General features: G+C 45.8%; 1 protein-coding gene across 2 annotated transcripts in view; it reads right to left on the bottom strand.

The window, feature by feature from the left end:
- Positions 1 to 11,512, bottom strand: part of CHTOP (chromatin target of PRMT1) — a 235,431-nt gene extending 223,919 nt beyond the window's left edge. Inside the window, exon 1 of one of the 2 annotated variants that reach the window (XM_078670481.1) lies at positions 11,386 to 11,512. The gene's annotated coding sequence lies outside the window, so the exon portion shown is untranslated. The remainder of the gene's footprint in view (positions 1 to 11,385) is intronic. The other variant, XM_078670483.1, reaches the window with a different exon arrangement.
- Between the last annotated feature and the right edge of the window lie 736 nt (positions 11,513 to 12,248).

Here is a 12,248-nt window from a genome sequence, read left to right as displayed (position 1 = left end):
CATACATTATTACAACATGATGCATAAGTGTTAGTTAGAGACAAAATTAAACAGTATTGTTTGTTGATGTCTTGGGTTCTTTAATACAAGTTGTATAGCGCAGCAGGGCCTGGGTGCTGTCTTATCCCAAGTGTCGACAGATGGTAAGGAAAGCACTATTTCCTTCACTTCGAGATCTCTCACAGATGCTGAATCTAAGTTACTCTGTGATCGAGAAAGTGATGTTAGCGTGTGCTTGGGCCACTCGGAAATTCAGGCAGTACTTGTGGGGTACTAAGTTTACCATACGTTCAGACCACAAGCCGTTGGTTAAAGCACTTACCACTGAAGGTGCAAGTAGAGCCGCGCGACGTTTAGCTAGGATGTCACTTAATCTGTTTGATTATGCTTATGATGTTACTTTTTTGCCCGGCAACAAAAATGTTGTTGCTGATTTCTTGAGCAGATCCCCTTATCAATGTTTTAGTTGTGGGAAGTAGTAATGACACTTGGTATGACTGGAGCGTTGTCTGCACTGACTGGGGGTACAAGCCATTGGAATAGAATAGTGACAATCTGCTTATGCTGACGATGAAACATTAGAAAAGATTAAGGAATATGTTTTGCTTGGATGGCCCAGGAAATGTGACATTAATGGTACATGTAAGAGTTTCTGGGAACTGAGAGGTGAGTTATCAGTCTGTGATTCAGGTTTTCTTTTACGTGGGAATAGAGTTGTTCCACCCCTTAAATTGCATACCAGGATTGTGGAATTAAATCACAAGGGTCATCTTGGTTGGCATCGTGAAATCCAAGCAAAGAGTTAAGTCTGGTTATTGGTGGCCTGGTATTTACACAGAGATGGAGAAATGTGTACGAATTTGTGTCCATTGTGCTTCTGCAAACATTTAGGCCACCCTTAGGTGAAGTTGAACTGCCTTCTGGTCCGTGGTGTAATTTGTCCATTGATATTTTAGATCCCATCTTAGACAAGGAGGGCACCGCTAAGTGCACTGTTGTTTTATTTGACCTATTCTAAAAGTGGCCAGAACTAGAAATTATAGAGAAGGCTGACTCTCCAAGTATTGTGAGATTTTTAGAGAAAACTTTCCTTAGAGAAGGAATTCTTGGTTGTTAGATGATTGGAATGATGTGTATTTGCCACTAGAACCTACTCTTGTTGCACCTACAGAAGGGTTACTTGTGAGTTCTTATCTTCCAGTTTCCCAGGTTGAGGGCCCTCCTTATCCTGTCACCTTGGATAAGTCTGCTGGTCAGATTGTTCCAGCTTCTCTGGGTAGTTCTGCTGAGATGAACACACTTTCCAATGTTGGCAGTAGTAAGGTTACCAGGTGTGTAAGAATCGTAACCATGCCAACCAAACTAAAGGATTTTGTTACCAAGCCTTAGAGTGTACATTAACTTACTATCACAATACGATTGTAACCGTACCTTTTTTCTGTTTTCCCTTCTCCTTCCCTCTGTCAGGACTGTCAGTAGCACAAGAATATATGAATGCCACTAACCTTTCTCTTGTGACCAGCAGGAACGATGACTGATGCTAGTCCCCCCAATTCCCTTTAACGTAACCCCCAGCAGAGGAAGATAGCCAACTGCGTGAGATTGTGTCCAGGAGAAAAGGGAAGTGGAGAAAATAACAAACGAGTTGTAAGTTCTTGGGTCCCTTCAAGGTCTGGTCTGAGATACAGCACTACACCAGTAATGACATAATACTGCAGAACAGGAAGACAAGATAACAAGAATGAGGTGTACTCTTGCCTGTTCTAAAACATGCGTTCTCTATATTACTTTGCTACACCAACTCACCAGGAAGACCACAGCTTCAGCACTGAATTAGCATAACAGGCAACGAAATCCATAAGGCTGAAATATCCCCCAACTGATTTAGTATCAAGGAGCAGAGGAATCTTGGCGTGATAATTCAAAAAGCAAAGAAAAACAAACATATATCTTGTTGAAAGTCACAATAACTCCAATGAGGCTCTAAAACCCAAATATAGCGTTTGAAAAGTACTTAGTCCCACCGCTATTCAGAGAGAGCCACTGGGGCAGACTTTGTTCAAATAGAAAAAGTTTTGTTGATGTTTATTTGCAACTGCCATGCAGGGCGTGATACCTGTATTGACCACTGGAAACTGAACGTCTGCACCGGGATGTGACTTTGGCAAAAGAAAACACTTTTAAATCTTGAAATACTTTCTTTCACGATATGAGGCAATAAGGAAAAGAAAACCATAGGCAGTGAATTAAAAACAGATAATCTCCTGCAATCTAAGAGCCATGACAAGTCTTGGAAGCAGGTAGCTGTACACTCCCGGGTCGCGGTAAAAGTTTAGCGCGTACCGCGCTTCCCGTCTCACCACGGCTCTACAGCGATCCCGGGTCGTGGCAAATGTTTAAGCACACACAGCACTCCACTTTTCACCACGGCAATAGCTCTTGTCAAAACAATGAAACGAGAACCGGAGGAGGCAAGCCTGCACTCCTTCCGAATACCTGGAAACCCGCAGGCACGCTCCGGGACGAGAAAACTGGAAACGAGCAGGATTCAGGATGCTGGAAACAAGGGGGCTGATCTTCACGCTGGATTCCGGCAGGGACACACCATACGCCATTCCTCAGCTACAGAAAGAAATTGTCAAGCACCTTCCTCATGTGGAGGAGGTGCTTATGTTTGGCCCGCCCTGTGCTTCGCTCTGATTTGCCGCACTGCCTGCTGGGAGCGGTAGTTCTGAGAGCCTTTTCGCACGTTAAACCTGTAAGCTGACCTGGGTATCTTACAATGAGCAACCTTTTTTGCGGCATGGAGGCAGGAAATCGCTACAGAACGCCCTCTCAAGGACCGCCGACTCGGCGGTCGTCCAGGTTTTCCGGGATGTTCAGCATGGAATTGATCGACCAGTTCAGGGCAATGGAGATTATTCTCAGGTTCCCAAGTTCTGTCTTCCACCCCAAACCCTTTCCAGTCCACTAAGTATTGAATCCTTCCCCATATCAACCGGGAATCAAGGATTGCGCCTACCTCATACTCTTCCTGACCATCTACATCTGTGGGGAGGGGTTTCTCTGGCAATCTCATACTGGGAGGACAAGGTTGGAGCAGGGACACATGGAATACAGGATGGATCTTCCATGAACTAGGTAAGGACAACTTCAAGGCCACAGAGTTGATAACCTCCTCAACAGCGTAGGGACCTATGTATTTTGGTTTCAGCTTATTTCTACCTCTCAGGTGTAGATTTTTTTGGGAAAGCCACACCTTATCCCCCACTTGGTAATCAGGTTCCCTTGATCTTTTCTTATCTGCAAAATGTTTTTGTGCGGATTGTGCCATGGCAAGGCTCTGCTTTGCATCTATCAACACCGCCCTGAGGTGTGCATGATGTTCGTGTATGCTGGGTAAAGGGGAGTGTACCGGCCAGTCAAACGGTAGCATGTTAGGATGATGACCATTGACACAAAAAAAAGGTGAACATCCCAGGGTGGCATGCTTAGCGTTATTATAGGCGAATTCTGCCAACCACAACAACGTAGGCCAGTTCAGGGTATTGTGTAGAGTAAAACAACGGAAGTATTGTTCCAATGTTTGGTTTAGTCGTTCTGTTTTACCATCCGTTTGCGGATGGTAACTAGAGGAGAGCCAAGCCTCTATGTTCAAGGTTTTACAGAGGGCCTTCCAGAAATGAGAAGTGAACCGAGTACCCCGGTCGGTGATTATAACACAAGGGATCCCATGAGCTCTAACTATGTGCTGGAGAAAGACCAAGGCTAACTCCGAAGATGTAGGCAGACCTACTAATGGAATAAAATGTCCCATCTTGGTTAGATGATCCACTATCACCAATACAACGTTTTTCCTTCACAGGGGGGCATCTCCACGATGAAATCCATTGATATGGTATGCCAAGGACGTAGAGGTGTCGGCAATGGTTGAAGTAGTCCCGTGGGTTTTGTATGACTGGCGTTCCCCTGAGCACAGATTGCACAGTTCTTGATATATTCCTGGACGTCTTTTCTTAAGCCGGGCCACCAGAAGGAGCGTTCCATACCGGCAATGGTCTTGTATATCCCCATATGCCCACCTAACACAGAATCATGAACCCAAGTCAGTACTTGTTTTTGCAGTGTTTTTTGCGGAATATACACTGCATGGTAATGATACGCTAGGTCCTCTGCTTCAGAACGGTGTTCAGGTTCTTCCTGAATCCAGGCAGGTATATCCATATCCGCTAGAGCTACTCATACATCCTCCAGAAAATCCTGCGAGGTGAGCAAGGCTAGTGTTTGCTTTGGAAGGCCTGCTTCAGTTAAGATCAAAGGAGGTTCGGGTGGAATTGCCTTGGTTTCTTTTTCTGTTTCTTCCAAACGTGAAAGGGCGTCTGCCTTCCCGTTTTGTGGTCCTGGTCGATACTTTATTACAAAGTCAAAATCAGAAAAGAACAGAGTCCAGCGTAACTGACGTGGAGTCAAGGCTTTAGCGGTTTTTAAGAACAACAAGTTTCTATGGTCCGTATAAATCTCCACCGTATGCAATGCTCCCAAAAGATAATGTCGCCATTCCTCACAGGCCCTCTTTATCGCCAGCAACTCCTTGTCAGAGATGGTGTAATTAACTTCACAAGGGGTGAGTTTTCTTGAGTAGTAAGCCACTGGGTGTAGTTGTCCATTGAGGGGATGATGTTGGGATAATACTCCTCCCAAGGCGTATTGTGAGGCATCGGTTTCCAGGACAAAGGGAAGCTGTGGATCAGGATGGCGCAGGATGGGAGCCTGAGTGAATTTTTCTTTTAAAAGTTGAAAAGACTCAGATGCCTCTTTTCCCCATTCGAACGGGACATTCTTCCGTAATAGACTGGATATGGGTTGGATGATTTTTGAAAAATCCTTGAGAAAACGTCAATAATAATTGGCAAAGCCATGGAAGCTTTGTACTGATTTGACGTTCTGGGGTGTCTTCCATGTGGTGATCGCTTCCACCTTACTCATGTCCATCTGGATACCCTGGGCATTGATGATATAACCTAAAAAGGCAACTTCCTGGACATGAAAAAGGCATTTCTCGAGTTTGGCGTATAACGAATGTTCTTGGAACTTACCAAGAACAGTTTTTACATGCGTTACGTGTTCCAAGAGTGTAGTGGAATATATTAAAATGTTATCAATATAGACAACAACAAATGTTTCCAGACAGCCACGCAATACCTCGTCCTTAAAGAATTGAAAGGCCGCAGGGGCATTGCACAGCCCAAAAAGCATCACCCTGTACTCGAAGAGACCGAACTTTGTTCGGAAGGCCGTCTTCCACTCGTCCCCCTTTTGTCCTCGGACTAAGTGATAAGCTCCACGGAGGTCGAGTTTGGTGAAATACCGAGAACCCTTCAACTGGTCCAGAAGCACTAGTATCAATGGTAGCGGGTAACGTTTTTTTATTGTCACCCGGTTAATGGCCCTGTAGTCAATACATGTCCTCAATTCTTCATAATCTTTCTTCGGAATGAAGAAAAGAGGAGAGGATGTGGGCGATGTGGAATGTCAGATGAATCCGGATGCGAGGTTTTCGAGGTATGTTTTAAGGTTTTGCGTCTCCCTTTCCGTCAAGGCATATGCTCGACTGCAAGGGATGTGAGCTCCTGGTATTAAGTCGATCCGACAATCGTACACCCGATGAGGTGGTAACTGGGTCGACTTTTGTTTGTCAAACAGGGGTTGGTATTCGCGGTAGGTATCAGGCAGGACGGTAGCACAGCAATATCGTTCCTAGGTACAAGCCATCGCCAAATAAGCAGAATGTGTCTTTTCGATGTTCTCCAGACGTCTATTCCTGTTATGGCAATGTTCGTTGCTGTAGTCTGAGGACATGGTTACGGTGCGGGCGGCCCAACTAACCACGGGATCGTGAAGTGTCAACCAAGGCATTCCTAGAATGAGACGGAATTGAGGAGCATCAATAAGATCGAATTGGATATACTCATGGTGATCACTTCTAAGCTTCATCAGGAGGGGAAGAGTATGGTAAGTCACTGGACCAGAGGACAGGGCCGTCCCATCCACCGCTTTCACTAGTTCAGGGGTTTCTTTCTTTTCACACGCGATCCCTATCTTCAGGGCAAACTCTTGGTCGACGTAGTTACCGGTGGCTCCAGATCTAGCAAGGCGTCCACCTCCAAGACTTCCTGGGTAGTGACCCACAGAGAAACACTAACATTTAAGTGAGCTACGGCAGGTTGTGGGGTATTGGCAAGAACCGATGAGATTGTTGTACGTAGTTTACCCAAGTCAGAGACCTCCTCCTGATTTGGGCTCTGCAGTTTTTCGCCAGTTCTCCTGGTTTCATAGTTGATTGTATTCGTGGAACAAAGGTTCTTGTGGGAAGGGAACTTCTACCACGGCATTATTTGATAAAATGTCCTCCTTTGCCACAATACAGACACAGCTTCATTTTCCGTTGTTTGTCCCTTTCCTCAGGGGTGAGAGGACCCCGTATCCCTCCGATTTGCATTCGTTCAGGTCTTTCTGTGGTTTTGGGGTGTTCTTCGACTGTGATTCTTGGCCTCATATATAGAAATCGGGTTTCTCCTCTGTTCTTGTCCCCTTTTCTCTCCTGGAGTCGATGGTCAAGTTGCACAGTTAAGTCGATTACCTCCTCGCATGTCTGTGGTAACTGTACTACCTGGGCGAGAACATCTTTTAGTTCTCCTCGTAACCCCTGATAAAACAAGGTGATTCTTTTTTCGGAGGGCCAATCTGTTTTGACCACTAGACGGTTGAAAGTCGTAATACACGTCAACAGATCTTGTGACCCTTGACGTAAGGGGAGTAATTCTCGATCCAAGGTCATGATCTGTGATTTTCTGTCAAAAAGTGTTCTCATCTCTAGGCAAAATTCTGGAAAGTTGTGCAGGATGAGATCATTTCTTTCCATCAAGGGGATGGTCCAACTTGCTGCATTGCCACCCATGTAGGACATCATGAAAGCCGTTTTAGCAGCTTCATCGTGAAACACCGCTAGTTTGCACAGGAAATGAAGCCGGTATTGGTTCAGGAAGGTCTCAAACTTTTTGGTTTCCCCATAAAAACGTTCAGGGGGAGCCAAGGGAATTCCCGGGTTTTGTGTGACATGGACTGTGGGAACGGCATCTGTAGTTTGAGGGGAATGAGGAGCCGCAGCAAAAAACCCACCCCCTTGAGTGCCAGGAGAAGGTGTGTGTGTAGCGGAGGCAGGAGGCGGTAAGGTAGCCGGTCTAATGTATGAACCCTCTCCTTGACCCCTGCGGGAGAGGCCTGCTACTTCCCTGCGCAAGGTGCCCATTTCTCTCTGTAAATTCTGTTTTTCTAAACGTGAGGTTTGAACCTCCTGCTGCAAAGCATTCAGGCTTTCCAACAGCGAGGTCAAAACCACGTTGGTATCCATCATCCGGGCTGGGCTTAAAACTTGGGCTTGACAATCTGTCAGGACTGTCAGTAGCACAAGAATATATGAACGCCACTAACCTTTCTCTTGTGACCAGCAGGGACGATGACTGATGCTAGTCCTCCCAATTCCCTTTAACGCAACCCCCAGCAGAGGAAGAAAGCCAACTGCATGAGATTGTGTCCAGGGGAAAAGGGAAGTGGAGAAAATAACAAACGAGCTATAAGTTCTTGGGTCCCTTCAAGGTCTGGTCTGAGATACAGCACGACACCAGTAATGACGTAATACTGCAGAACAGGAAGACAAAATAACAAGACTGAGGTGTACTCTTGCCTGTTCTAAAACATGCGTTCTCTATATTACTTTGCTACACCAACTCACCAGGAAACCCACAGCTACAGCACTGAATTACCATAACAGGCAACGAAATCCATAAGGCTGAAATATCCCCCAACTGATTTAGTATCAAGGAGCAGGGGAATCTTGACGTGGTAATTCACAAATAGCAAAGAAAAACAAACATATATCTTGTTGAAAGTCACAATAACTCCAATGAGGCTTTAAACCCAAATATAGCGTTTGAAAAGTACTTAGTCAAACCGCTATTCAGAGAGAGCCACTGGAGCAGACTTTGTTCAAATAGAAAAAGTATTGTTGATGTTTATTTGCAACTGCCATGCAGGGCGTGATACCTGTATTGACCACTGGAAACTGAACGTCTGCACCGGGATGTGACTTTGGCAAAAGAAAAAACTTTTAAATCTTGAAATACTTTCTTTCACGATATGAGGCAATAAGGAAAAGAAAACTATAGGCAGTGAATCAAAAACAGATAATCTCCTACAATCTAAGAGCCACGACAAGTCTTGGAAGCAGGTAGCTGTACACTCCCGGGTCGCGGTAAAAGTTTAGACGGGAAGTCTCACCCCCGCTCTACAGCGATCCCGGGTCGTGGCAAATGTTTAAGCACACACAGCGCTCCGCTTTTCACTACGGCAATAGCTCTTGTCAAAACAATGAAACGAGAGCCAGAGGAGGCAAGCCTGCACTCCTTCCGAATACCTGGAAACCCGCAGGCACACTCTGGGACGAGAAAACTGGAAACGAGCAGGATTCAGGATATTGGAAACAAGGGGGCTGATCTTCACGCTGGATTCCGGCGGGGACACACCATCCGCCATTCCTCAGCTACAGAAGGAAATTGTCAAGCACCTTTCTCATGGGGAGGCGGTGCTTATGTTTGGCCCGCCCTGTGCTTCGCTCTGATATGCCCCACTGCCTGCTGGGAGCCCTAGTTCTGAGAGCCTTTTTGCACGTTAAGCCTGTATGCTGACCTAGGTATCTTACAATGATCAACCTTTTGTGCGGCATGGAGGCAGAAAATTGCTACACCCTTCCACTACGTTCCTTGGTTACCTTACCACCCCATTTCCGCCTTTATGTTGTTATTATGCATTTATATTTAAGAGGGAATGTGTGTGGTGTTCTGCTGTCATGATTCTATGGTTACAGTGTGCAACGCTCCTGGGGGATATGGTTCCGAATGTAGTTTGTGTCAGTTGGAGATTACGGTCTTCTGCGTAGGACCTGTTACCGTGCTCTCCCTTACTACTTCTTAAAATAAAATAAAGAAGTGATTACTTACTCATCTGGCTCCCGGCCTTACTTTACATCAACTTTTAGGAACATAAACTCAAGTGCTGCCCGTTGTGTCTTTCCAGATGTTGCGCTTTTTTCGAGAAAAATGCATGCGTACGCATTTTGCACTAACAAATATGGAAACTACTGGATCACCATTAAGAATAATGTGTGGGGAAATTTATTGCCATTTCTGCAAAAGAAATTATGCGGTTTTTGCACAGGCCTACATTAATTCTGTTCTTCAGGAAAACAGGAGATGAAGGTTTGGAGGTGACAATGGGCATGCTAAACTGTGACTCTGCTAAAACACTTAATTAAATAATTATCCTTCCTTTTCTAAAGCGGCAAGGTTTGTTTGAAGACCCCCAGTCCTGCCAAGTATCACGCATGGGGTGTGACACTAACGCATATCAGTGTAGTGATCCGCATCACCGCACTGAAATGCATTGTCACGCATTTGCAGAGTAGTACCTCAGCCTTCCTGGCGCTGCCTAAACAATATGGAGTGAAAGTGTGGCAGCTTGCATTATGCCCTACCTGGCGTTCGTGCACTGCTCTCGCTGCAGGCTTGGGTCTTGCAGCAGAGATGATGCTGCTGTTAGGCGCGCTGCACAATGCCACAATGTTTCATTTTGATTTTGAGGCGCGGCTCTCACATAGCCTGACATCACGGTAGTCTGGCGCCGTGGGGGGATGTTACGTACTTCTTGCAAAGGCGGGGAATTCGTTTTGGGAAGAAGCTGCTTGAGCAGTGGGTGTGCACCGGCGCCGTCGCAATCGTGGCGCTTGCAGAGCTGCCTACTGCTTGCACCTGACCAGGCCGCCATCCTGCGCTGTCCCACGGTGAATTCCATTAATTTTAATCACCGAGCTCAGACTCCGTCATGGAGTCTGTGACCAGCAGTTTCAGAGGCTGCCCAGGACAGCCGGACAGCCTGACACTGACAGGATAATAGCAGATTTAAGGACAGCCGCCCGCTGGCCTAAGGAGCGGCAGGCGGTAAATCTGAAATCTGCCACGGTGACTTGCAGTCTGCTTGCCCCACAGAGTCGCTGGCTGCAAAAGGGTCAAAGTAAGTATAAGCCACCCGAGTGCATGCCGTGTGAAAACAGTACGTGCTGAATATGTGACTAAACCCATTTGTTCACAAGTAAAACAAAATAAGTAACAATGATTTAAAATATTACAAGACCGTTATTGCAAACATTAACAAATTCCATAAATCTGCCTTTGTTTAGATGTCTTCTTTCAATGATTGGCGGGTTTTGTGCAGATTAGTGTCTTTGGAGGACGTGCGAAAGTTTGCGAGAACGTTCTATACATTGGTCATCGAACGTCATATGTCCGGTACATGCTGTGTTTCAACAAGTAACTCATGTTGTGCACGAATCCTGGACGTTTTTTCTCAGGCAGGAAAATGTAACATGCATTTGGTTAAAACCCTATGGTGGCAGTAAAATTCTATCATGACGTACTAAAAGCTTGGCAACTGTGATCTAAACTGCAGAGATGGGTGAAAGTAAAGGCTAGTGCCAGTAACTTTTTTTGCAATAATTAATGTGCAAATCCTAATACATCACAGCTTTTGTGCCATCAGGACAGAGCATAATCTTTACAACAGAGCTGGCTCGTCGCCTTCTTCAAAATAAAGTGTTCTGAAACTCTGGTCAGTGAGACTTTGCTATCAGTCTAGCTGTGGCCTAAATGAGTACCTCCCACGCTCCACTTTCTAATGCAGCGCTACTTACAGCTCATGTGGTCGACAGCAATCGAGTGACTGCAAACCACTGAACTGACTATAATAAATTATGAACGCCTTCCAGGCTGCTTTATCTATTTTCTGCAATGTTGGCTGCCGTCTGATAAATTAGTTGTTTAACTATTATTTCTTATGCTTTGAAGCAGTTAACGTAAACTCTCTCTTTACTCAAATGATTGTATTTATGATTCCCTCTTCTTCACTGTTTTATTTTGTCCGCGAGCAAGTGTCACTCATAGTCGCTGAAATGTCACACATAATTTCAGTGAAATTATGAAAATGTCACACATACCAATCTGAAACCTTGGCAGCTTTGGGCGACCCCACTAATGACGTTCATAGAAAAGCACAATACAACCTGGGTGAATAGAAAATATAGAAATGGTTGGTCTACTTGCCGCTAGCTGTTGATAGGACCAGCGGATACTGGGGCTCTGTGACCTTTGGGGCCAGCTGCACCTAAATTCTTGCCGACCTTTTAGTATTTAACAGGTGGACGGGAAGCCAGGCTTACAACGCAGCCGTGCTACGCCTCTGCCTGCTTGAAAGGTTCAAGAACAAAGAAACACTTACCGTTCGGGATGAAACCAGCACAGGGGTCGCTGCATAGGAGCGGGGAAATGGCCTCGTGTCAGTGGTTGATGCCCAATGTGCTGCCAGGCTTGGGAACTGCCCCGCCAGGCACTCGTCGACGAAGGAGTAGTTACGTACGGCGTGAGGACGCAATGACGCCGGGAGCTCAGCAGTCAGCTCGGGGTCCTAGCGAAGCGTATACAAGTGAAGTGCGTAGCGCACGCGAGAGGCAAGAAAGTTTGTCTGAGGCTGGCGGGCCGCGGCCGCGTGCTTGTTCCAAGAGCACCACGCGTTGCTGTTGCCGGGGAGACCTTGTGACATACACCTCAGAGAACCAGTCAAGTCACAATCAAGATCCGGCTATCCAATCAGGGAGTGGTACTCAAGAATGGCTTTGTGACGAAGACAAGCAGGGCAGAGAGTCCCTTATAAACCCAGGAAATATAGCTTGCAATAGCATAACAAGGGTGCCCTGTCTTCTAATATTATATAAACAAAGAAAATATCCTCCCTAGCTGTTTGGATTGTTAATATTCAGCTGTAATTGGGCTCCCAGTGTTTTAAAGGGAAATAGAGAAGTGATGGTAGCAAAGTGCCTGTTTGCTCCTGAGAAGTACCTCCCATTAATTTTAATGCCGCAGTGCTGTGAAGTGGAGGTACTCTTTCTTAAAAATTAAAGGAGCACGGGTACTCTGTACCAGAAAGTACCCTCCCATTTAAGGAACTGCCTAGGATCCTACACCACTACCCCCTTCTAGCCTAGTAATAGCCAGGCCCCTGAGTGGAGAACACTGTGACACTAAATTCCGTCAGGAAACTATAGGCCAGATGTGCAAAAAGTAGGAAATGCGAATTCCTAAATA

This window comes from Lissotriton helveticus, chromosome 12 (assembly GCF_964261635.1).
Source record: "Lissotriton helveticus chromosome 12, aLisHel1.1, whole genome shotgun sequence".
Lineage (NCBI taxonomy): Eukaryota > Metazoa > Chordata > Amphibia > Caudata > Salamandridae > Lissotriton > Lissotriton helveticus.
The sequence above is the reverse complement of the archived record's forward strand: the minus strand, read 5'-3'. Positions and strand labels throughout refer to the sequence as shown.